At 36.5% G+C, this 26,734-nt stretch overlaps 1 protein-coding gene across 23 annotated transcripts in view; it reads left to right on the top strand.

The window, feature by feature from the left end:
• The window catches only part of TENM3 (teneurin transmembrane protein 3), a 660,890-nt gene that overhangs the window by 465,401 nt on the left and 168,755 nt on the right, over window positions 1–26,734 (top strand). The gene's annotated exons all lie outside the window — the stretch shown is intronic.

The raw sequence follows: 26,734 nt of genomic DNA, 5'->3' as shown, positions 1-26,734 counted from the left end.
CAGTAGACTCTCTTGAGAAAAGGGGCATGGAAAAAGGAAAGGAGAATTTTGCAAAATGAGTTATATATTTTATCCTGAGAGTTGCTTTAAAATGTCATTGGCAGATATACCTCCTTTCCACAACACTATACATTATTTTCGGAGACCAGCAGGCTGTTATTGAAAAAAATGAAGGAAAAACCTGTCAGGCTGTCTGCATGTGCCTACATCTATATCCAATATCATAACTTTCATAATGTTCATAATTGTTGGAAGTTAGTAAGTTTAGTAAATATAAGTATTTATGGATATGCTAATTTAAGTATTTTATCTTTTGTATATGATAGTTCTTAGAAGCTTTATAATTCCTTATAAAGTATTGTTTTAACTGATCAGCTATTTTCTTCTAAAAAATAAACATCTCAGAAAATCCAGCACTGAAGGAATATTTGTGTCATGTTTTATCGATGACAGAGAATAGTGAAGGAAATGAATGCTACAACTTTGAGATAGATCAGCTGTTGTGTGTTAAATCTTTTACTGCATTATGCTATTATTAAAGAGCATATAATCAGGACAGTAAGGGATGCTTAATTTATTACTTCCAATTCAGCACAACTAAGTATTATTTTTCTTCCTTGGAACATAAGACAATAACTTGTTTTTTTAATTCAACCAATCCCAAAGTTTCCAATATTTCAAGATTAGCTAACTTTTGCTTTTAATGTATTTATTCCAACCCTTGTTCAGTAATAGAATTAAAAGGAACTTCAATAATCATCTAGTCTTATTCCTCATTCAGACTAGGATTTATTAAATCATTTCATAGAGCTGACTAGCCAGTCTTTGTTTAAAGACCCTCAGTGAAAGTGGACATACCAGTTTATGAGACAACCTATTGCATTTATTAGTAGTTCTTAACCATCCGAGAGAAATAATGCTAACATCTAACTTGAATCAATTTTTCAATGTTATTTCAAATCATTGGTTGTGCTCTGGTCCTGGCAGGTAGTAGATTTCAAGACATTTTATATAACAACTTTTTAGATATCTGAAGACTGTTATCTTATTTCTTTTTCTAAGTCTTTTTTCTCCTAAACATATCCATTAACTGATATCATAGGATTTAGCTTCCAGTCCCTCATAATTTTAGTTGTCACTTTTGAACTCATTTGATGATGTCCATTTTAGATTGTAATGGTCAGAACTGGACACAAGATTCGAAATGTAGCCTGATCAGGGTAGAGTAGAGTAGAGGCAATTTCTTCTGGTAATATGGACTATTAAGGAGGTCACTTATAAGACTAAATTATTGCATTTGATGATCATTAGGAAGCGTTAACTGATACAAAATGCAACAGCCTGTTATAATGTTTTTACTATCACGCTACACCAGGTGTATCAAACTGAATTTCTTCGAGAGCCAGATCAGCATTGTAGTTCTTCGTCAGCCGGCTGGGGTGGGGGAGGGAGGAAGAGAAGGGACAGATGCCTCCTGCAGCATAATACCAGCAGAAATGGGGCGAGGAAGATCACATGCACCTCCCCACTGCCTGTTTTCAGCCAGCAGCACTTTGCTAGCCAAAATGGGCCATGGGGAGCGCGTGTGCCCCTCTGCGGCCTGTTTTTGCTGGCAGAGGCACTGTGGGCTGATCCTTTGCTCTTTCTGCAAGTGAGATTTAAGCACCCCATGGGTCGGATCAGGCCCGCGGGCCTTGAGTTTGACACCCCTGAAGGAGGTACATATATTGCTAGTGTATTTTCTAGTAGAATTCAAGCTTCAGATTAAATTAAGTCCATCAGGTACCAAGTATTTCTAAGATTCTCTTTCCAAGACTTGACTATCCTGTTTAAGCCAAGCAGAGAAAATCTTACAAATATCCCTACTTAATCTCAAGCATTTGGGTAGACTGTTTTAAAAGGCATTCAGAGATTATTCTTTTTTATTGGAGTTTCCCTCCATTGGAAAGTATTGGCTCTTAAAGGAACAGTACTTCAGACTTTCACCATTATACTTTTAAGCAAAGATAAATTTTTGAGTGAGAATAAATATAGAGAATTATGGTCACTACAATATTATATGAAATTATAATTGCAATACAATTAAGTCAAATTGAGAACTTGTTTTTCTTCAAGTATCCTATGAAAGTGAAATCTACGCATCAAAGAATCCACATTTTAGATGGGGTATAAGTCTATGTCTTAAGTTATAGTACAGGAATGGTTTCCACTTTGAATTAAATTCCATGCCATGTGTTTAGGGGATCATTCAAAGTCTCATATCTGTTCCTTCATGTGACTGCTACCCTTTCAGAATTGCCATTGGAACAAAGTGTGAGCCATATGGTTTATGACAAAGGGTAGTTTATAAAAAATTAATAAGTGCATTCTTGCTCATATTCAGTTTCAAACTATTTTCCGCATCAAATTCCTTAAACCAACAAGGAGTTGTATGCGAAAGTCTAGGCACCTCTGGCCAAATTATTTGTTTCCATTAATTCCTTAGCAAGATAGAAGCAAGTGCAGAAGTTTGAATTCCAGCCAGGTATTTTAGCCAGGTTTTATAACATCTCTTTTAGCAGACATAAATATTTTTACATATTTTTCTGCTGTCTTATTTATAAATTTATTCCTAGTGCTTTCTTAGTTTCCTAAAAAAATTCCTGTACTTGTTTTTGGGATTCCCCCACCACTCTTCCTTATAAAATTCTATATAATTCTGCTATGACATTTCTAAAATATTCTTAGGTCTTCCTACATTGTACTACATGTTGAGATGTTTTTTTCATGGATGTCTTGATGCTGAAGGTAATTCCAAACCCCTTAGTTCTAAATACTTAATTATTGATGTGGATTTGAATATTTCAAATTGTTATCTTGCTGAATATCAAATATTTTTTCAATCTCAGTTTCTTCACTGTCTCTGGCATATTAGATTGCTTTCCAGGGAAAATTCTGAATTTTCCCAAACCAATCTACAAAACAGAAGCCACAAATCATTCCAACCAACCTGCTGAGAAGCTTAGCTGACACAGAATACTCCTCAGATCATACGCCAGTATTGTTTTTATAACAATTATTTGATTGAAAGAGTTATTAGAAGCCTTTTCTTCAAAAATCATCTGAAGTATGTAAAATAATGTTTTCTGAAGTCTGAAATGTTTTGAAAGAAAATACTTTGCCTTGATAAAACAAATATGGAACTGTTTTGTCACAATCATATGAGATAGATTTAGAGGAAAAGGTACAGTGTAGTATTTTCAGGAAAAAACCTTGTTAACTATTAAGCACAGTTTAGAGATAATGTTGGAAAAAACTAAAGTTCAGAATGAGATATTTACAAGATGAATATTAAGAACAAAAAACTATACTCAAGATAAAAGGAAACAAATCCAGTACACTAGTTCTCTACACAAATGTTGGAATGTTAACAAAAAGCAGAACTATTCAACTTCTGTTTATCGTCAGTTTTCTGCAATTAAGTAATATGCAACTATAAAAAGAAGATAAAAAGAGTATCTTTTTTTACTTCCAGTTAAATTTGAAAAAGATAATTACATCTTATGATATTAAAAATACTAGCTTAACTGGCACACACTATACTGTAATGGACAGATGGGATAGGAATAGCTTTGAGGAACAAAAGGATGAATCGCAACCAAGACTATGGTCAGATAAAAGTAATGCAAGTCTGAGACACAAATGTAATTTGAGAAGGTGTCTCAGACAGAACTCTCCGTATTTTCCACAAAGATAAAGAGAAGAAAAGTGGTACACCTATTCAAATTTACAGTATTCTCTTACTGAAGCCTAATAAAACTAGTGTTAAGAGTCATAACTGGTTTCCCAGTCTGACCTGTATAATGTTTAAATCATGGGTGATGGGTCAGATAACTGAAAGAGAAAAATGTTTGTATCTTTTTTTTTTTAAAGGAGAATCTGAAGAATTACAGTCCAATCACACAATCCATGCGCCTCTTATCAGGCTTCATTTTCATTTTCAGAACAGTAACAAAGCCCACATAATTTTTATGTTGAAAGTTGAAATGAGTTGAAAGTTTGAAAGTGCATCTGATTCTGCAATTGAATCTAATGTGAAATGTGATAATAGAGCCGTGCAGTATTTTGGATTTGAAGAGCATAAACAGAACATCTGCCTACAATTCATTAAAGCTGATGGTTGTTTTTTTGCTTGTTTGTTTAGATTCATGCAGTTGTCCTCTTGTGGGTGTCATGCAATCTTAGATTAAAAAAGATCTATTATGTTACCAAAATTCTTGTGCACAAGATGCTACCTTCACTTCCTAACCTAGCTATGACAAGGTACCTTTTAGATTAGAACTAGTTTGATGAATTTCTGAAGATTGCAATTTGTGCTGTGACATGTGAATCACCAAAAGAACATTTTGGAAAGAGCTGAAATATAGTTGAAATGACTTAACCATGTCAAAAGAACAAGCTGAATTTGGTTCCATTTGACTTTTTTGGAGTGGAGAGCTGCTGTAATGTATAATAGAACTGCTGCACTATAAGGACAGGTTTTAATTCTACCTAAATTGATTCAAGCAGTAATTCATGGAATTGATTCAGTAGTTGAAAAAAATAAGTGTTTTAATGACTATATCACACCCACCCTTGTTTCATTGATTGATGTTCCGACTATGCCATGGTTGAGATCAATAAACAAGGAATGCTTTGAATATGGGCGTGGTTAACGAGTATTTATATAAAAGCAGCCAATGTTGTTTGGTTGCCTAGGTAACAAAGGAAAATATTGAGAATTTTGTGTTCACAATATGTTATTCTGTCTGTATCCTTGTAGTCTTGAATTCTGACAAATTATTTTGTGGCCTATTTCACAGCAACCAAACTGCAGAAATAGTAATTACATTATTTCTTGTGATTGCTGCTATTAAATACAGTGCAATTCATTTCTGAATAAATAGGAAATACAATACAGATTGTAACCTTCAGATTGTAGCCTGAAAAAAATAGTATTCCATGGGTTAGTGAACTATATCAATTACTAGTTAATCACATGAAGAAAATGTTTGCTTGCTAATTGAGTACATATAAAGTAAATTTCATTTACACACATGAATGAAAGCTTATGTGGTGGAAATCATGTGGAGGCACAGATCAATTATTTTTTATCCCAACTTGGGAATTATTAGTAAGTAAATAAAAGGACATGTGATTTCATCTCAGAAGTTCTGTATCTGAAAAAAATATTTTTTCCTAATTTGCATTAAAGCACTGTGATAATAAGCAACAATTACACTTTTGATGTTATTGCACAAAGAATGTAATGATGTAATGATGTATGATATCTGATGAAAATGCATAAGTTGTATTGTTTGTGGGATGACATAATGGCATATCAGTTTCTTTTCTTGGCTTCTCTTAGACCATGGGTGTCAAACTCAATTTCATTGAGGGCCACATCAGGGTTGTGTTTGACCTGGGCAGGCAGAGTGGGCGTGGCTGGTGTAGGAATGGCCAGCTTAACCTCACTGGTGTCGGAGGCACCTGTGGTGACCAAGTGCTAAGGCAGGACTTCCTTCAGACCCTCCCTCACTCTCACTATAATCTCCTCCCTTCCTTCCTTCCTTCTGTTTCCTTTAGCTTTCTTCTTCATTCTCCTTGCTTCTTCCTTCTCCTCGTTCCTTATTTTTTGTTTCTTGCTCTCTTCGTATCTTACCTTCTTTTTCTTTTTCTTTCCTTTTTTCCTTTTCTGTCCCTTCTTGCATGCTCAAATGCAAAAGGGGAAACCTTTCTCCTTTTGTTTTGTTTTTAGTTTGTTTTGTTAGCCCTCTGCCAGCAAAAATGAATACCCCCCCCGCCCGGAGCTCTGTTTTGGCCAAGACAGCTTCCTGCAGCCCTCTGCCAGCAAAAACAGAAAATAAATATTCTTGATTCTCACGTACTATTATCATCATCCCTTGTTATTAAATATAGGCTATACTCTATCTATCCATCCATCCATCCGTCTGTACACACACACACACACACACACACACACACACACACACACATACACACACATATATATAGATTTTTCGAAATGACCAACGGAGCATTAGTATTTCTACTCCCCCCTCCTCATCTGAAAAGAAATCTGATCTATACGCAAAACACAAGCAGAGGAGTTTCAGTTTTAGTTTCACAGCAAGAAGCAGCTTTAGTACAGAACAATTGACCTAAGCCACGTCCAGGCTCCTTGCTGTCTCCTTCTTGCTCACAGCAAATACTGCTTCAGTTTCCAAACAGCCCTCAACTCTCACACACTGACAGGGCGCTAGCCAGATAATACTGGTAGGCAGAGATAGACTTTTTTTCTCCTTATTTTCTTTCCCAAAAACTAGGCCTGATCACATCGTTTTGGTGTGTGTGTAGAGGGAGGGAGGGAGTGTTTGGTGTGGAATGTATAGGATTGCACTAAAATTTAAATTTGATTATCTTTTTTACTATTTCTTTAGGAATTGATTAAAATCATTATTAAAACTAGCTTTAATTTCTATTATATAAATAAACATTAATTGATGACTATTTATTTGCTGTGAAATGAATTTACTACAATAAATTCATTTCAAAATATCAGTTAATCACTGATTTATCAAATAAATTTCATTCTATGCAAATTTGTTTACACCAGTGCATTATTCAGTTACATGCAACTTTTTATTTCTGTCTTAGCTATTCTATAATAACAGGTGAAGACAGGTAGTATACAGATGCACTAGCTGGATACCCACGCTTTGCAACACCACTGGGCTATGATTGGGCTATGCAGGAGAAATCTGGTCCACAATCCGTTGGCTCAGTGGTGGTCGATGATTGAAACACATAAGGGAATATCGCTCTCAGCGCCTTGAGTCTGGAAGCAGTACCATAGGTGGAAGATATAGACATTTTGGTGAGGTACTGACATTTAGTACCGTAAAGAGCCCCAGACCGCTCCTGAGTGAAGGAATGGAACATCTGCCAGTTTGAACTGAGGTAACGGAATATGAGGCAACTGGCAGTGATCAGGCTATGTAGAAGAAATCTGGTTCACAATCTGTTGGCTCAGTGGTGGTCGATTATTGAAACACACAAAGGAATATCACTCCCGCTGCCTTGAGTCTGGAAGCAGTTCCATAGGTGGAAGGTGTAGAAATTTTGGTGAGGTACTGACATTTAGTACTGTAAGGAGCCCCAGACTGCTCCTGAGCTCTCCAGTATCCTCTGATGTTCTGCAGTGGAGAAGATGGCTATTACATCAATATACCTCAGTGCGACACAAAGACCAAGGGTCCTTTCAAAAAGACTGTGTCGGCTGCTGACTTTTACAGCTACAGGATAATGGAGCGTGATGGTGAAGATACTACCTACTGCTCTTCTGCAACCTTGTGAGGTTGGCAGTTGGAACAGAGGCAACTGGCAGTTGGAACAGAAGATATTAGAAACACCAATCAAGCAGAACACAGCAAACTCCAAGACCAATAAACACAGACCAAGCCTCCCAACCAATCAGGATGAAGAAAAAAACCATTCTGGCACAGCAGTAGGCTAGCCCCAAATTTAAAACTAAAACGGCTGTGAAAATCTAACTCACAGACAAACACAATACAGAAGCCTGATGATGGCAGATGAGATTCTGCCAAAACGTTGCTACAACTTTAAAAGCACAACTGTAATGACGTGGGAAAATACCCGAACAAAGCTGAATACCATGTATATATATATATGTATATGTATATATATATATATATATATATATATATATATATATATATATATATATATATATATATATGTATATATATATGTGTGTGTGTGTGTGTGTGTGTATACATACATACATACATACATATACACATACATACACACACACACATACATACACACACACATACACACACACTATGATATATGATATGATATGCATTTGTCATCATTTCGGAAAAACTGGATGCCCAAAATTTGTATTTTTTTTATTTAAGTGGGGAGAGAAAATAGTTTTGTTCCAACCATTATGTATGAATTCATCTTTTTACTGTTGGCAACATATGTTGAAATATGCTCAGAAGGAATATCTTCCAAACTCCTAGATTATTACTTGGCTTCTTCAAATGCACAAACGCTTATATAAATACATGTTTCTTGATTTATCAAAAGGCTTTCATATGATACTAGTGTCATTTTTCAGAGGCTAGGTTTTCTAGAAGAGCTGCTTTATACAAAATTTGTTTGTGTTTTATATCTAGTATTCAATATGGCATATGCAACTTCATAAAGAAGTAATAAAAAAATTGTGAATGTTTATATATTGGAAAAATGTTAATTTGGATGGTGCAAACTTAGTAAAATGAAACATGCCTATTACATGTCTATTTTTCCCTGAAATATGTGCAATTTATTCAAATTCATTAATTTGCACTAGCACAGATACATCCAGAACAACAACAATGCTGAGTATTGTATCATTTACATACAAAGATCAATATTTTTTTTAAATTTCTTTGTTCAAAATGCTGCAGGAAAACATAATAACTTTTAAAAATTAATAAACCTTCCCAATCCTTCACAAATTATTTTTTCTGACTTTTTCTTATAATTGACTTGACTAATCTATCTTGTTCTTATCCTGCCAAAAAGCTGTCAGCATTGCACTTCCACTGCAAAAAAAGTATACAGTTCTGTTTAATTAAACATTTAGTTGTTCTGCCAAAAGCAAATTGAAGTCCCCCCTCATTTCAACTTTGTCTCACCAAAATCAAATTATACAAAGTGGTGGGCAATTAGTTATAATAAAAGTACTGGATATTAAATTTGTTTTCCATTTTTTAAACAGTATTTTCGATCTTTTATTTGAGTGAAATGCTAAAAACAATTATTTATTTACTAATTGTAACTATACCATTCTATTTTCCTCAGTATAATTCCAAGAAGGGGTATCTGCCTGTTGATAATAGGAATTTAGAATAAAACATGCATAGAGTGATAACCATATTTTACACTTACATTTGAAGTACAAGAAAGATTAACCAGAAAGATACATTCTCCATTGTGGAGATAGCATCCAGGATTGAGTTGTCAGTTGCTGCTTGCTGATTGGACTGAGTCTGTCAGATCTGTGAGGACACTCCCCTGTTGCTAAGGGTGGCCCAGAAATTGACTCAGTCAAGCAGCTAGGACGACGTGTTATTGAATGCTTTTCAAATTCAAAGTTTAATTTTTTAAAATAGGAAAATCCAATCCTGAATGCTACTGAACTGACAGCAGGCTCTCAGTCTACCAATTGAGTGGCTGAAAAAACACCGATCTCCCAGGGCTTCAGCCCGGAGTGAAGTGGAAAGATCGGCTGAGGGCCAATTCTCTTAAAGTAAGGAGAAGTTGGGACAATATGTCTGAGGAGATCTCCACACCCTGGTGGCTTTGGCTAGGGAGGGCTAGTGTGCAGCTTATACGGCCACCCGAGCCTTTTTATTCTGTGGCTGCATTTTGAAAGGGCGCGAAGCAGCTGTCATCGGTAAGGGCTTTTTAGCACCCTTTTTCCACTCTTGCTGTTTAGTGGTCTAGTGGAGGGTTTTTTGCTTGTGCCTTTGCAGGATAGGTCAGCAGTTAAACTCAGAGAGAGAAGGCTGCCTGTCAGTTAGCCAAAATGGCAGATTTGTCTGATAATGCCAGCCACGCAAACAGGAGAGCGGAGGAGACGGCTCGCTGGCTGTCATGCCCTCTAAGCCCTGTAAAAGCAAATGTCTCAGCCTCAGCAGAAGACCCCAAGCCAAGAGTCAAGGCTGCAGGAGCTCGAAAGAGCTCCAGGGAAGTAGAGTGAGATGACCATCGCAGGGACAAGGCACTGAACAGGCTGTGGGCTAAAGGACAGAGAGAAGCAGCCCAGGCAAGCCTGGAAGCAGTTCCCAACAGCACCAGTGTGGATTCCCACCAAATTGAGGAGCAACCGTTAGAAAGACAATCCAGATCTCGTCACAATGACAGGAGGCAGTTGCAGGAGCTGGCCACAGGGAGCTGAAGAGCAATTTAGCTGGCAAGAGTCTGAAATCTCTTTTAAAACTTCAGAGGGAAGAGAATTTTTTTCTGTCTGCCCAGCAACAGAACAGCCTGCAACAAATGTCCAAAGAACCAGAGTGGCTCCAGAGGCCACTTTCACACCCAAAGCTGCTGGTCTTTGTCTAGCAGGGGGACAAGATCCAGATGTGCAGTTCAACATGCAGGCTCTACTTGTGGGGGCAGTGAAGCGGGTATCTGCAGCTTTACAACAATCTAGGAGATCTCCCTCTGTAACCTCCTATGCCTCTTCCAGGCACAAATTAAGACAAACCTCTCAGTTTTGTGATGACATATCCAGCTATTCGCAAGATGATTATTACGCTCCCTCTCTACGTAGCCATTCTGCCCATTCTGATATGGAAGACCAATTAGGGAGAGATCTCTCAGATGATGAGGGCCTAGATTCTGAGGGCCCCATAATTTTGGGCCTTTTTTCAACCTGCCTTATTCAAGTCGCTCCTCTTTAAGGCAAAGAATGCCACAGGGCAAGGCATCATCTGACCCAGTTGATGCCTCTGAAGATACTAATGATCTACTCTTCTCAGAAAAGACAGTAACTGCAGATGTCACCCCTGCACCAAAGATGTTTACAACTGTCATTCAAAGACACAATGGTCTTCGCCTGAGTCAGGTCCCAGTCCTTCTTCCCTGGATAAGAGGTTGTTTAATGTGGGAGTGGATCTTTTCATAGCCCTTGAAGTTCCCACAGTGGATGCCACAGTAGTTGTCTTGCAATCCAACTCCGACATTCCTGGGGAGTCCGAAGACTCATTGAGAGTGGAGGACAAGAGGGCTGAACACACATTTCAGAGAACTCGCCAGTCAGCAGCTTGGGCAGTGAAGGCACCCACTGCCGCATCCTTTTTCAATAGGGCATCACTTATCTGGCTATGGGAGCTGCAAGAAATGATTCCAACAAATAATTTGAGGTCTCACCAGCATATTAATAAGCTTCTAGCAGCTGTTGAATTCTTGGCTGATGCCACCCTAAGTGCAGCCAGATTTGCCTCAAAAGTGATAGGATCTTCTATAACATCTCGCTATCTGCTTTGGCTCAAGCAATGGCAGGTGGATATGAGGCATAAGTGGAGGTTGGTGACTGCCTCCTTCAAGGGGGATAAATTGTTTGGGAAGCCCTGGACAAGGTGCTGATGTACTCCAAGGACTAGGAGAAGATCTTGCCTTCCAGGTCCAGAAGGAGCGATTTCCGCTTCATGCCTTATTTCCACCATCCCTCCTTTAGGATACCTGAAGCTGGAGGGGGGGTTTTCTTGACCCCAGAGGCCCTTCATCCCCAGGCAGGATCAACACCAGGACAGGACAGGTAGATACTGCCAGTTGAACAACCAGCGGCTCTTTCTAGGGGCTGGGATCGTCCCTTCAGATGCCCCAGATAAATCTGCTGCCAATCCTCCCATTGGGGGAAGACTGGTCTTGTTTGCCTGGCATTGGGATGAAGTAACCACAGACACCTGGGTCCTGGAGACAGTCCAATCGGGCCTTTCTCTAGAATTCCTCTCCATATCACTGAGATTTTTACTTCATTGCCCTATTTCTCAGAACAGAGAGAGAAGGGTCCTCATGGAAACAGCTATTCAGCACTTGCTAGAGATCCAGGCTATTCAGTCGGTGCCTGAGGACCAACAGGGGATGGGATTTTATTCTGTTTTGTTTGTAATACCAAAGGCCTCGGGGGGGATAGAGGGCAATTCTGGATTTGAAGTGTCTAAACTGCCAGGTAAAATACAGGCGTTTTAAGATGCATTCTCTCAGTTTATTCTGGAAGGAATTAGTGAAGAGGATTTGCTCATTTCCATAGATTTAACTGAGGCCTACATTTATGTTCCCATTCTTCTGGCCCATAGACAATTCTTCAGGTTCTGTAATAACGGTAGGCACTTTCAGTACAGGGCCTTGCCCTTTGGTCTTTTATCTGCTTCCAGAACATTTGTGAAGTTATTAGCAGCCCTGGCAGCCCACCTTTGGGCTATTCCAGTCAGAGTCCAGTGCTATCTGGATGATACTCTGGTCCAGTCCTCCTCCCCATCTCAAGCAGCAGAGGACTTGGAGATCACCATTCAGGTGCTACAGGAACGTGGCTTTTCTGTCAACAAGGCCAAAAGTCACTTCATTCCCACCAATAGCTTGCTGCATCTGGGAGCTCTAATAGATACCATATTGTGCAAAGTGTCTTTGTCCCAGGAGCATCAGGAGAGTATCAGGGAATTGATTGGGCAAGTAAAATCTAAGAACAGGGTACCCCTGGCTATGCTTTCTAAGCTTCTAGGTAAAATGATCTCAGGCATTAATAAAGTGCCCTGGGCTAGATTGCATGCCAGGGCACTCCAATGGTTTCTTCTCCCTTATCAGAGGACAGGCAGGAGTTGGTTCCAAATGGGAGTGGGGAAGAGAAACCAGGACATGGAATGCTTGATGGGTACAGAGATGATAGTTATTTGTGTTAACAGTTATTTAATTACTTTTTAATAGATCTGTCAAATTACTAATTTTAGTGGTGGCAACAATAAAGACTGTAGAAAGCAACCTTTTAAGGAAAGTGTTTCTATTAGCAAATGATGTCCTGAATATTGTTCTGTGATAAGCAAGATTGATAAATGTGAAATCTAAATCTCCTTAAAAATAATAAATTGCTGGTTCAAGTTGAGCTTCTACCCCTGAGGTTTAGTCCTATTAATGCTAATTCATCACTTTTAGATAGAGAAGAAAATCATCTATATTTCTAAACTGATTTGAAAATAATAGAAGTAAAACAGTGCTAAAACAGAATCATTTGTATTAGCCTAAAGTAGATGATAATATAATTTCCACAACTGTAATTAGAAATAGATTGTTAAAACAGAAGAAACATATTCCAAAAATCTTTATATATGAAAGTATTTTAGATAGTCATCTTGCCTTTGTTTGATATCCTATTTATAGTAAGCTTTACCCCAGGAGGGAATAAATAGGGAAAATTATTCTGCTCCAAAATTTTCAGTTTTGCTTAGGGATGATTTCCCCGAAGCCTGGTTCAAATTCATTCTCACATAAAATGACCAGTTAAGATTAGAATTAAGTTTCCTTTGTGTTAAAAATTAGCAGAAAAGTTAAATTTGGATTTTTTTCGGATAATGGAAGCCTTCTATTTCAGCTTAGTTTTACTCTGAGCAAATATTTAGGGAAAAATTATGCTGACCCAATATCTGCATTTAGTATTAAGTTTCCTTGACATCTCAGTTAAAACTGGCAAAAAAGTTAGATTCAGGGTGATCTTTAATGATTAGTGGGAATCTTATATTCAATTTTTACTAGATTTTTTTTTATTGAAAAGAAAAACAGGAAAAATTTATTCTATACCAAATTATGCAGTTGGTTTTGGGTTTTCTTGATGGCAGTGCTTATAAACTAGCAGAATAGGTGATACACGCAGTCTCTCACTGATTTTTCTAATTTAACATATTCCTGCAAAAAAGATTTCAGTCCTAGAAAAATAATTAGAGGAAAATACATAAGTATCCACTATATGCAGTTGGCTGCCTTGAAGGTTCTGCCATACTACAAGAAAGTTATATTTAGGATAATTTCTTTATGGATATTTCATTTCTTATATTTCTTAATTTCCTTGGATTTGGTTGTTGAGAATAATTTATAGAAAATACACAACTCAAAAAAATAAAGGGAACACTTAAACAACACAATGTAACTCCAAGTCAGTCACACTTCTGTGAAATCAAACTGTCCACTTAGGTAGCAACACTGATTGACAATCAATTTCACATGCTGTTCTGCAAATGGAATAGACAAGAGGTGGAAAGCATAGGCAGTTAGCAAGACATCCCCCATAAAGGAGTGGTTCTGCAGGTGGTGACCACAGACCACTTCTCAGTTCCTATGCTTTCTGGCTGATGGTTTGGTCACTTTTGAATGCTGGCGGAGCTTTCACTCTAGTGGTAGCGTGAGACGGAGTCTACAACCCACACAAGTGGCTCAGGTAGTGCAGCTCATCCAGGATGGCATATCAATGCAAGCTGTGGCAAGAAGGTTTGCTGTGTCTGTCAGCGTAGTGTCCAGAGCATGGAGGCGCTACCAGGAGACAGGCCAGTACATCAGGAGACGAGGAGGCCGTAGGAGGGCAACAACCCAGCATCAGGACCACTACCTCTGCCTTTGTGCAAGGAGGGACAGGAGGAGCACTGCCAGAGCCCTGCAAAATACCTCCAGCGGGCCACAAATGTGCATGTGGCTGCTCAAACAGTCAGAAACAGACTCCATGAGGGTGGTAGGAGGGCCCGACATTTGGCATTTGCCAGAGAACACCAAGATTGGCAAATTCGCCACTGGCACCCTCTTCTCTTCACAGATGAAAGCAGGTTCACACTGAGCACATGTGTCAGACGTGACAGAGTCTGGAGATGCCATGGAGAACGTTCTGCTGCCTGCAACATCCTCCAGCATGACCCGTTTGGTAGTGGGTCAGTAATGGTGTGGGGTGGCATTTCTTTAGGGGGGTGCACAGCCCGCCATGTGCTCACCAGAGGTAGCCTGACTGCCATTAGGTACCGAGATGAGATCCTTGTGAGACCATATGCTGGTGCAATTGGCCCTGGGTTCCTCCTAATGCAAGACAATGCCAGACCTCATGCGGCTGGAGTGTATCAGCAGTTCCTGCAAGATGAAGGCATTGATGCTATGGACTGGCCCACCCGTTCCTCAGACCTGAATCCAATTGAGCACATCTGGGACATCATGTCTCGCTCCATTCACCAACGCCACGTTGCACCACAGACTGTCCAGGAGTTGGGGGATGCTTTAGTCCAGGTGTGGGAGGAGATCCCTCAGGAGACCATCCGCCACCTCATCGGGAGCGTGCCCAGGCATTGTAGGGAGGTCATACAGGCATGTGGAGGCCACACACACTACTGAGCCTCATTTTGACTTGTTTTAAGGACATTATATCAAAGTTGGATCAGCCTGTAATGTTTTTTTCCACTTTAATTTTGAGTGTAACTCCAAATCCAGACCTCCCTGGGTTGCTAAATTTGATTTCCACTGATAATTTTTGTGTGATTTTGTTGTCAGCACATTCAACTATGTAATGAACAAAGTATTTAATAAGAATATTTCATTCATTTAGATCTAGGATGTCTTATTTTTGTGTTCCCTTTATTTGTTTGAGCAGTGTATATTGTGACCAAATATATTCCCTGCATTTTTGGTTCAGGTCAGTCTTTCTCCTTGAGAAACTATTCAAATAAAATTTGTTGAGCCTCAGTATTTAAAGTTGGAGTTTTATTGAAGTCTGGACTAGAAAGTCATTGGACTGTTAAGATTCAAAGGGTTTTTTTCCCCAGTAACAAGTTAATGTATTCCTTTTTGGTTGTTTCAACTTCTAGACAAAATTTTGGAAAAATACATAACAATATTCTTCAATTATTGTCGTTGTTAAGTTTCTATGAATGAAAAGTATTTCCATTGGTAAACCTTTATTAATTTGTCTGTTCACTGGGTAACTCTACTGATAAAACTGAATTTAGAGCCTTGCTAAAAATAGTTACTGGTTTATATTTGGCTAAAAAAGGCCTAGCCTTTTTATTTCTAGTTAATCCTGTTCACTTAGGACCTATATTCGGCTTTCACCTTAAATACTTGTAGGAAAAGATATGAAATTAAAACAGCATTAAGGCAGTAAATAATTGTTATTGATACAAAGATAATGAAATTTTTATAGATGCACTATGGCAATAATGTGTTGATATCTTGAAGACAGGATGTTTTGAATTTCCTTTTGTAGTAAAATATTGAAGATATGGTTCGATTTAATATCCTTTCCTTTGCATTTTCTTGGCATATCTAGAAGTGGGTATTTAACTAGGTTCCCTTTTGGAGAAGAGACATTTGAAATACTAGATTATGTTTTCTTTTTGAAAAAGTTTTTACAATACTTAGTTTATCCTATATTTTTTAACTTCCTTACTCATTCAAATAATTTTTATGTTAGCTGTTTAATTTACAGATCAAAATTATAGAATTGTATGAAAAGTCTGGGTGTTTGTTAAATCATAGTGTTTAGATAAGAATTGTTATTTTTAATCATTTAGTTGTGTCTGACTCTGGATGACTTTATAGGCATGTGCTCCCCATGCTACTCTGTCAAGCATAACTTCTTTCAATTGTTCAACTTTTCATCAGATTTGATGTCATCCAGCCAGCGTGTTCTTTGCCTGCCCATTCTTTTTCTACTAACAATAACATTGCCAAAGTAAATGAGACATAGTCTTATACCTTTAGTTTCTAAAGATATATCTGATTTTATATACCACTCTGTTGGTTACTTTGCCTGTCAATATTATACAAAATAGTTTACGTCAGCATCACAGTTCAAAGGAGTCAATTCTTCTAACAGCCATTCTTAGTATCCAAGTCTCACACTCATACATCATAAAAGGGAGGATTATTGCTCTAATTAGCCTGCTTTTTGTATTTATATCAACATATCTGCTTTTCCTGATCATATTCATGTTAACCATTCTAATGAGGCTTAAGGTTGTCTTGCATTTGATTTCAGGAGTAGAACTGCCCTTGTGAACAATTTTGGATCCAAGGAAGATAAATTCTTGAATTAATTCAGTTTCCTCCTTGTTGATTTTAAGTGTCTCATGTCCAACTGCAACTCTTATTATTATCTTTTATTTCCTAATGTTAAGACTGAATCCTACTTTTTCCATTTCATCCTTGATTTTTATACACCTCTCTGATTTGTTCTTGATCTCAAATTATTTATAATTCTTCCACCAATTTTCATTCCATCAGACACTTCCTTCTAATTTCTGCATGATCACTTCAGCATACAGATTGAACAAAAAAAGGTGAAAATATGTCCCTATCTAACTCCCTGTGTTTCAAATTACTTCTCTGTAATCAATAAAATGTTTATTTATTTATTTATTTATCAAACATGTACAAGAAAACAAGTATAAGTATGAACATAAACATGAACAAAGGAAATAAATACAGATAAATGAGGACAGTAAGACAGGAACGGTAGGCATGCTAGTGTGCTTATGCACATCCCCTTTAAGGACCTCTTAAGAATGGGATGAGAAAATTGTGGTCTCAAAATTATAAAATGAGAATGTCGACTGCATATAAAGAAAATCTGTATAAGATGTTTTACAGGTGACATCTACCCTGATGAGAATTGCGAGAATGTTTAAGAACAAATTGGATAAATGTTGGAAATGTCATCAGATACCTGGTTCATATTATCATATGTGGTGGACATGCTCGGACGCAAAGAAATACTGGACTAAAATTCACACATGGTTGGAAAAAATGATAAAACAACATATAGAATTTAAACCAGAGATCTTTTTATTGGGGATAATACCAAAAATATACAACAAAGAGTTGAAATATTTGATTCTAAATGTATTAACAGCGGCTAGGATTGTATCTGCTAAGAATAGGAAAAACGATAAAATACCTATGCAGGAGGAGGTCATTAAGAAAATTATGGACTGTGCTGAAATGAGTAAATTGACATTTGAAATTAGAGAACAAGAAGATAAACAATTTTATATGATATGGGACTGGTTTTATCAATGGTTGGATAAAAAGGCATGGTAATGTAATAGATAATTTTGTGATAGAAATTTAATAGATTGATATAAAACATAATATAGACGGGGACTTCCGGGTTGCCAGGCTTCGGCGACAGCAGGGATTTGCGCCTCTCCGCGATCCCTGCTGTGCTTGCCGTCTTGGTGCCTCTGATCCAGACGGATCTGGAGGATAAGACTGCCCCGTAGAGGCAGCCGAAGATAGGGAGGATCTGGGAAGGGGTTTGGGGGTGTCACAGACCCCGTCCTCACCCAGCTTAACCTCCTTTTCTCAAGGCGGTGGAGCAGCGGTCAGTGATGGCCGCCACAAAGAAGCCGGCAGCTGGAAAAGATTGTGCTGGAGGAAGAAGGAGAAAGAAGATTCAGAAGTGAAAGTGCGGGCTGTGCCGGGAAAATAACAGCTTCTAAAACCCTGGAGTGGAATTGTTTATTGCCTGAAAGATACATTGTATCCCTAAGAAGAGAAAAGCGGCGGAGAAAGCTGCCAAGGGAAAACTTTTTTTCTACTTACTCTCCCACCCCACAGAAATACTAAATGCAGAACTGGAAAATACATTGGGCATCGAAGATATTTTAACTTGAAAACTATCAGAGAAAGGACTCTGGACTTAACACCCTCAGAAATTGGAAAGCCCGCATTGGAGGTATGGATTTCTGAGCGTTTAAAGGGAAATTGCTGTTGTAAGTGGGGGGAGAGGAAAAAAAACTTTTTGGAGCAGAGCTTGAAAAAGGAGGAGATTGCCTAGAACTTTAAAGAAAGATACATTTTAACGGGAACCTTTTGATTAATCAGTAACCCCAGAAAGAGAAATTGAAGAAGGTAAAAAAAGTATTGAAAGAAATAATTTATTTGGATCTTTAAGTGACTTTGGAATTCTTTTGGAATTACTCTTGATTAAAAATACTTGGGTGGTTGTTTTTGAAGAAGTCTTTCTCTTCATGATGGCATTGCTTTTGGATGAACTAAAAACTCAATACCAAAACATAATATAGATGTATATAATCATTGTTTGAAAGTATAACATAAATTTTAAGATAAAACTTGGAACATCTCGTATAACATGATGGAATAAATAGTTTAGTCATGGATGATTAATAATTGATAAATATATAAGCACATGTTAGTTTGACAATGTGAAAACTAACATAAATTGTGAGTAAATGATTACAAAAGGATAGCACAAAAGATTTGCAACCAATTGACACACTGTATGTATATAAAATGGAAGATGGTTTTATGTTTTGTATGTGTATATTTTTAAAAATAAAAATTCTTTATAAAAAAAAAGAATGGGATGAGGTCCACAGTAGACAATTATAGATTGCAGCTGTGAGAGTTTGAGGCTGTAACAGTGGAGTCGGGTAGAGCATTCTAGGCGTTGACCACTCTGTTGCTGAAGTCATATTTTCTGCTATCACGTTTGACACAGTTTACCTTGAGTTTGTATCGATTGGTTGCTCATGTATTATTGTGGTTGAAGCTGGAGAAGTTGTTAACAGGCAAGATGTTGTACAGACAATTTTGTGTACTGTGCTTTGATCGGACCACAGATGGTGCAGTTCCAGATTGTCCAAGCCCAAAATTTCAAGCCTGGAGACAAAGGCAATTCTATTGTGAGTAGAGAAGTGGAGTATTCTTCTTGAGAGATACCTCTGGACCCGCTTAATCATGTTAATGTCCAATAAGCTATATTCAAGGTAAAGGTTTTGTATTCGCTAGTTAGCAATTCAATGTTATCGGAGAAGAAGCTTCACAAAACAAGGTTAACAACTTTTAAAGCCTTTTTGGCAATGTTGTTACAGTGAGTTCTGGGGCTTAGTTCATTTGAGACGAGTACTCCTAGGTCCTTAACAAAGTGAGGGTCATCTACAAGGTCGTTTTTGTCCAACTTGTATTTGGTGTTCTCATTTTTATTGCTAATTTGTAGGACAGAGCATTTATTAGTTGAAATTTGGAGTTGCCAGTTACACGACCATTCTGACACATAGTCAAGGTCACTTTGTAGGACAGTAGCATTTTCAGTGGTGTTAAATAATTTTATGACATCGGTGAAGAGGACGCAGCTGCTTTTAATATGGTTGCATAGGTTATTGATGTAAAGCAGGAAGAGTGTGGGTCCTAAAACACTGCCTTGGGGGACACTGCTGTTAACTGGTGCCGGATTTGATAGGACTTCCCTATTTTGAACATCTGTTGCCTGTTTGACAGGAACACGGCTATCCACTTGTGCAGGGATCCGGAGATGCCGAGAGCTTAATTTTAACAGTAGTTTGTCATGCACCACTGAATCAAAGGCTTTGCAGAAGTCTATGTAAATTTCATCTATTGTTTGACCCTGGTCAAGATGTGTGGTCCAAATGTTTCCGCAGTGTAGGAGTTGCAGACTACAGGACAAATTTTTCCTGAAACCAAGTTGCTTGTTATAAAGCAGGTTGTTTGTTTCTAAGTGGAGGGTGATGGATTGGTTTATAATTGATTCCATCACTTTACAGATGATGCAACACAGTTAGATTGGTCTGTAATTTACTACTAGACTAGGGTCTCCCTTTTTAAAAATAGGTATGACCATGGCTAATGACCTTAAGTTGGGCAAGGAGCTGGTTCTGAAAGATGCCTCATAGATTGTGCATAGAGGTTCGGCTAGGGCAGTGGCAAGCTTTTTCAAGAAGTAGACACATAATCCATCAGGGCCAATAGATAGAGATGGCTTTAGATTACATAGTGCCGTTTCAATGTTATCTACTGTAAAATCAATATGTGGTAAATTGTTACAGTTCGTTGTGGTACGACTAGGAAATGGGGGGCAGCAGCATTGCTGTTGACAAAGACTGAACTGAAGAACATATTAAAGTGGTTGGCCTTAATAGCTTCATCATTACAGTCTTCCCCGTTAGGCCCTTTTAGGGGTGGGATAGTCTTTGAGTCTTTGAGTTTGGCCTTTATATATATCTATATCTCCTTTTGATATTCATATGCCTTTTCCATAATCCATCAAATATTGGCAATGTGATCTTGAATGCTGCACCCCTTTTTAAAGACAGCCTGTACATCGGATAACTCAAGATCTGTAACTCTTGCATTCTGTAGCCTCTGTTTAATAATTTTTAACAGAATCTTGGTCACATGAGAAATCATTACAATTATGCTATAGTTGGAACAGTTTCTCACATTTCCTTTCTTTACTAATGGAATAAAAACAGATATTACAGGCCTGAGGCCACTGACATGTAATCCATATTGTTTGACACAGGGTAGTAACTGGCCTGTTAACTGGCACTGGTCTTAGTAATTTCACAAGTATTCCATCAACACCTGGGCCTTTCCAGTTCGGCAATATCTCCATGGCCCATTCTACATTTTCTTTCAAGATGTTTAATTCTTTATTAATTGGGATGTCATTTTCATGTTGATGGTAAGTCAAATGGCTATAGAGTCCTCCATATATGCTTTCTATCTGTTCTTGATCTTCTGCTGGCCACTTAATGCATGCACGTTGCAGTCTTTAACAGTTGCTTGCCATGCTGAAAGAAATAAGAATTAGTGCAGTTAAACAGAGTAGCTATCCATAATAATTGTTAGAGTTTATATTACCAAATTAAATTTGAACTTTATATTCTTTGTATTTTAGGGTGTATAAACTTGAGCATTGGTCCCTAATGGTAAGGAGTTCTGTGCCAATTTGATCAAATGATCAAGGCATTTTAGATATGTTTAGCCTATTGCATGAAGTTTTAGACTATTTAGACTTTAAATACCAGGCCAAGAGAAAGTTGAGAAAGTAGGTTGAAGGAGAAATGAATCTTTATTTGCCTCTGCAAATAAAGCAGTTGGGCAAGTATTAGTCATGTTGAAACAAATAGTACCTGCTCTATTGAAGAAACCTATTCTGAACCCTCATTAATATTAATTAAAATAGTAGGTGATTTCTTTCCTTTGAGTACTATTGTTCTGTAAATATGAAAGAGTTGCCAAAAGTATATGGAAATATATCTGTATAAACCATGCTAAGAGATTTGCTATAATTATTTGAGATTTTCTCATTCTTTCAGATTCTTTATTTTAGCACTGCTTACTGACTAATACATTAGAACATTGTTGAATGTCAAACTATTTTTTTTAAATCAAAGAACAATAATTGGCTACTTTTAAGTCTTAGACTTTAACAATTACAGTTACTATGATTTTCTTAAGAAAACCATCAAATGTAGTATGAGCATTTTAAAAGCTCCTTTACAGCCAGATTTATGGGTATCTCCATTTTAAAGGGATTTTTTTCCTTAGCATTGTTTTAATAAAATATTGTTAAAATTAAAATGGAAGCATTCAGATTACAGCAAAAATAACAATGACAAAAAGCTAATAGTTCGATAACCTTTCACCTTCTCCAGGAAAAAAATAGTTTTAAAAGAATAAAATTTTCTGCTCTTACATTTTTCAAGAGATTTCTCAATTTAGTATCTTTGTCTGAATGCACTATTGACATGAATCTTGCTGTCACTAACCCATTAAGAACACTCTGAAATAGTATCCTTGGTTTTTAAACAATACAGAGTTTTGGCTTGAAGGCACATCAACCTTCCTCCTTCATCCTAGCTCAAGGAGTCCTATTGTCAGATGCAGTGGCCATGAAAGCAGCAATTTTACAGCACAAAAACTCCAATAACATTTACTGCGGTTGGCTGAAATTGAAATGCACACAGACATTGCTCAGTCTTTTTTTAAGCACCAGTTTCCCTTGGCTTCTTGACAGTTTGTGCATTTCAAAGAGACAAATCCTTTAAGAGGAAAGAGTTTTCCTTATAACTTGCTGTGGGGTAAACGGACCATTCAGGCATAGTTTATTGCATTACATAGTTGACTGTGTGCTGCCAAATGAAACACCATAATTGGCAGAATTATTTTGATCATTGGAATTCATAAATATCAGATAACTGTATAAGCCGGAAGGAAAGGATTTGAAAATACATGATAATTTATCACAAAATGGTGCCCTTAGTAAAAACAGTGTAGCCATTTTCTTTTCTTCTATGACAAATTAATAGCTGCTTAAAAATAAGGGGAACTCATTGATTTAGAATGTATTGAACATATTTAATCCAAACTTTTAAAAGTCAGCAGTTCTTTCTGGAAAACATTCATAATATCATCTTCCTTTTGTCCTTCCCTTATGAATCCTTATTTCTGGTTTTCTGATTAATTCTTAGCTATAGGTTATTACAAAACACTACATACTTTAATGCAAAAATTGCTTAATTTTAATCGGGATCTTAACTATACATGTTGTCCTCATTGATTAACTGTAATTAGACCCTGAAACTTGATTGTTAAATAAAGTGCTTTCTAGATGAAACTACAACTTTGCTTTTGGTGTTACTTCAACTTTCCTTTTCTTTACAACCTGTAAAGGTCATAAATGTGAGGATTGGTTGTAAGGTTACATTTTAATCATCATTTTAAGTTTGAATAGTCTTTAAAAAGGCAGTTCCTAAATGAATATCTGCAGTTACCTCATTTTTTTAAAGTAACAAAAACAAGGGTCTGATCAAACCTATCTATATATTCCTTACATTTAAAAGTCCACTTAACTCCAGCTTAGAAAATGGGATCATATTTTTAAATTTATTTTAATTCATTCTTAAGTTATTTTGATATTTTATTATATTAATGCCTTTCTTTGCTTTCTGTTTCTATACCCACACTTTTCCCACTTTTGTTTTCAAAAGAAAGAGTAATGCTTTGGATTTAGATAAATCCATAGAGAAGTTGTTCATGTCTCATAAATTGAAAGACAACATTTTATAGAAATTAAAATATATCACTTGAAATGATGCATGAGAAGCCAATGTGGAATTTAATTTTGTAAAAGAATGTGTATTTTTTTAAAAAAAAAATCAGCTTTGTAGTAATTAAGGATCTATAGAATCCTCCTTGTTGTATGCAAGACACATTGCATGCTAGTAAGAAATAGTCTTTTATATTTCATGTCATCAATGTGATTGAATTATTTAAAGAGTTCAGTTGACACATTTGATTTTAATGTTACCAAGAGTTATTGTTATGCTGTCTGAATATAAACTAGCATGATTTGGTTATTATTGAATAAAACTGCAGCATTTGACTCATACAATTGCTTCAGATAGCTGTCGGTATAGTTTGCCAAAAATATTAAAATGATGGGTTTTTTTTATTTGTATAAATTGACTGCTTTATCAGAAATATATCCCGTGTCTGAATATATTATTTTTAACTGTGTTTGTTCACTGACTCTTAATATACACATAAACATTTTCTGTATCAATTTTAAATGATATCTAAGATAATTTTACTTTTCTTGATTGTTTAGGAATAGCTTCAGCTCTGCAGAGTTGGAAAATGATAAGAATAAAAATAACCTTGTAACTCATAGCCACCATGTGCCTGTAGCAAAAATGCTTCAGAAACCAAGTGAAGCACTTCTTATGAGTTGTGCTTTTGATTCTTTGAATCTGCACAGCATCTCCATCACGTTTTTACAGTTGGACTCTTGCTGTAATTGCTACTGGGATGAAGTGCACAGCATGGGGTGTTGAAACTAAGTACTTACATTGTTGTATTTCCCAAATCTATATGACATAGTAGAAACAACAGACTATATAAATTTCACACTTGTATATCTTCATATTCTTCACTTATTTGCGATATACTGCTGATTTGTCAGCAGGCACTCTAGGAAGAGTTGATAAAACCAACAAATCTTAAAGGTGTTTCTGAAAGATGCTACATAACCTTTGAGTACAAAAGTCCTGGTAATGCTACAAAATATTAGGTACAGATCTTGAATTGTATTTATTGGAATGATGACGATATTCTCAATAGGACAAATTTGTGCTAAAAATAATTTGTAACTCTTTGTGAAATTCTGGATTTTTTTAAACTACCATTTGATTACTAACTTTGGAAGCCTCACTATTTTAGTTCAGAATAATTAAAATATTGCAATATAACAAAATGAAATATAATCTCCAGGACTTAATTTAAACAATACTTGAATAATGTAATATGTAATGAGCATACAAAATAAAATGGACAAATATATAAACAAATTATATTAATGTTACCTGGTTGAATTTCTTAGAATTACTGTTTTAAAGAGGGAGCCAATAGTTACTTTTCTCTAGTGATTATTCAAAATATATAATACAGAAAGTGTGTATATGTGTGCTTAAATAAATAGACATATATGTGTGTTGTACTTTTGTACAAAATTGTGCTGAAGTAAGACAAAGAAATTAAGCCATGAGATTAAAAATTTGAAAGGAAAGCTAGCTTAATGTAATTTAGACCAACACCCTTTATTTCATCTCTCTGCCTATGCCTTTCTATCCTTGCAAACTATATCTCCACGTGCTGTTTCATATATTGCTTTTCATCATTTCTTTGTTTGACAATCTCCCCAACTCTAAAATTATCACACCACCCATTGGGTCATAAATACAATTTTGAGAATTTTTTATTTCATATGTGCCACAACATTCTAAATGCTCCAGGGATGTGAATACATACATAATGTATAGGTAATTATAAAGTATTGCCCTCTAGGCCATCTACGGATAAGTGAAACCCAATTTTGGGGTGTATTTTGGAACCTAACATCCTTGGTTTATTTACAAGTCTCTGCTATACAGTATATAAACACATACTTCAGTTTGTCTTTTTTACTATGCACAAATAATTCTAATCTTAAGAAATTGTATCTTAGCATATAATGCCACGGCAAGTTGATGTTTTACAAGGAAATTTGTGGCTGAACGCTGGATGCAGACCAGCAAAATATCTTTAGAGGAAGGAAAGATTGTTGAAATGACTCATAATTCTGGACCCTTGTACCTTAGCAGTAGACAGCAGGAGCTGTTGTTTACCTATTGTCTTATGAGTTGGGTGGCTGAGAGTCGAGAATATCATTAAGCACATACTCATAACAGCCTTTTAAGAACATAAAGCTCATCTGAGCCCCATTTCTTACTCCTGTCTTTAGATTATTACTAATTTTTTGTACTAGAAATAATTAAGACTTTTCAGATTAGCAAGGTTTTACTGAATTCTTTCAGGTAATTTAAGTTGCCTTTTCCTTGGAATAAGATATTTTAAATATGATTTTAAAAGCTGTGGAAAATATTTTTTAGATTAAACAGCAAAGCGGTGCTTAGAATATGGATTTTGACAGACATAATTGAAGTTATGACAGACATAGTTAAAATTACAGGTAGTTCTCAATTTGCAGTTATTCATTTAATGACCATTCAATGGCCTTTAAAAAAGGCACAGTCCTTGCACTTAAACAATTGCAGCATCCCCGTGATCTGATCAAAATTTGGGCGCTTGGCAACTGGCATCTATTTACAATGTTTGCAATATCCCAAAGTCATATGTTTGCCATTTGAAACATTTTTAGCTGGTTTCTGATAAACAAGTCAATGTGGAAAACTGGATTTACTTGACTGTGAACTATAGCTGCCCAGATTGACTTAGTAGTGTTGGGTGGCTATAGAAATTGAATAAATAAATAAACTGCAGGGATTCACTTTATAAACCTGGTAAGAAAGAATGTAAAATTGAGTGTGACTCATTTAACAACTGCCATGGTTAGCAACAGAAAGTGTTTGTCCCGATTGTGGTCCTAAGTGGAAGACTACCTGTATAGTTTTGATTTAATCAAAAGTATTCTTCCTACAGGAAATGATTGTTTGGGTTCTTTTAACAGGAAATATGATAATAGGACCGGGGAGGTAGCACTTTATTCACTTATTTATTTCACTTCACTTTATTAACAATGACAAAACAAATCAATCTTTTTGAATATTGGTCTTCAAAATTAGTTGATATAATAGAAGAATGTGTGTCATTAAAATTACAGAAGAAGTCAAATTACAACAGATAACTTGAAATTATTTTGAATGTTGGTTTGTGTCAAACAATAAAAAGGATATAGAGAAAGATATATTGGATACACAGATAAAACAGGCAAAAGAAGATTAACAATTGTTAAACAAGAAAAACAGTGTGGATAACTTTTTCTTACTGGATTTAAAAAGGAGGTCTA

Source organism: Pseudonaja textilis, chromosome 6 (assembly GCF_049901715.1).
Source record: "Pseudonaja textilis isolate UNSWEBS1 chromosome 6, rPseTex1.2, whole genome shotgun sequence".
NCBI classification, from domain to species: Eukaryota; Metazoa; Chordata; class Lepidosauria; order Squamata; family Elapidae; genus Pseudonaja; species Pseudonaja textilis.
This window is presented reverse-complemented; position numbering and strand designations above follow the sequence as displayed.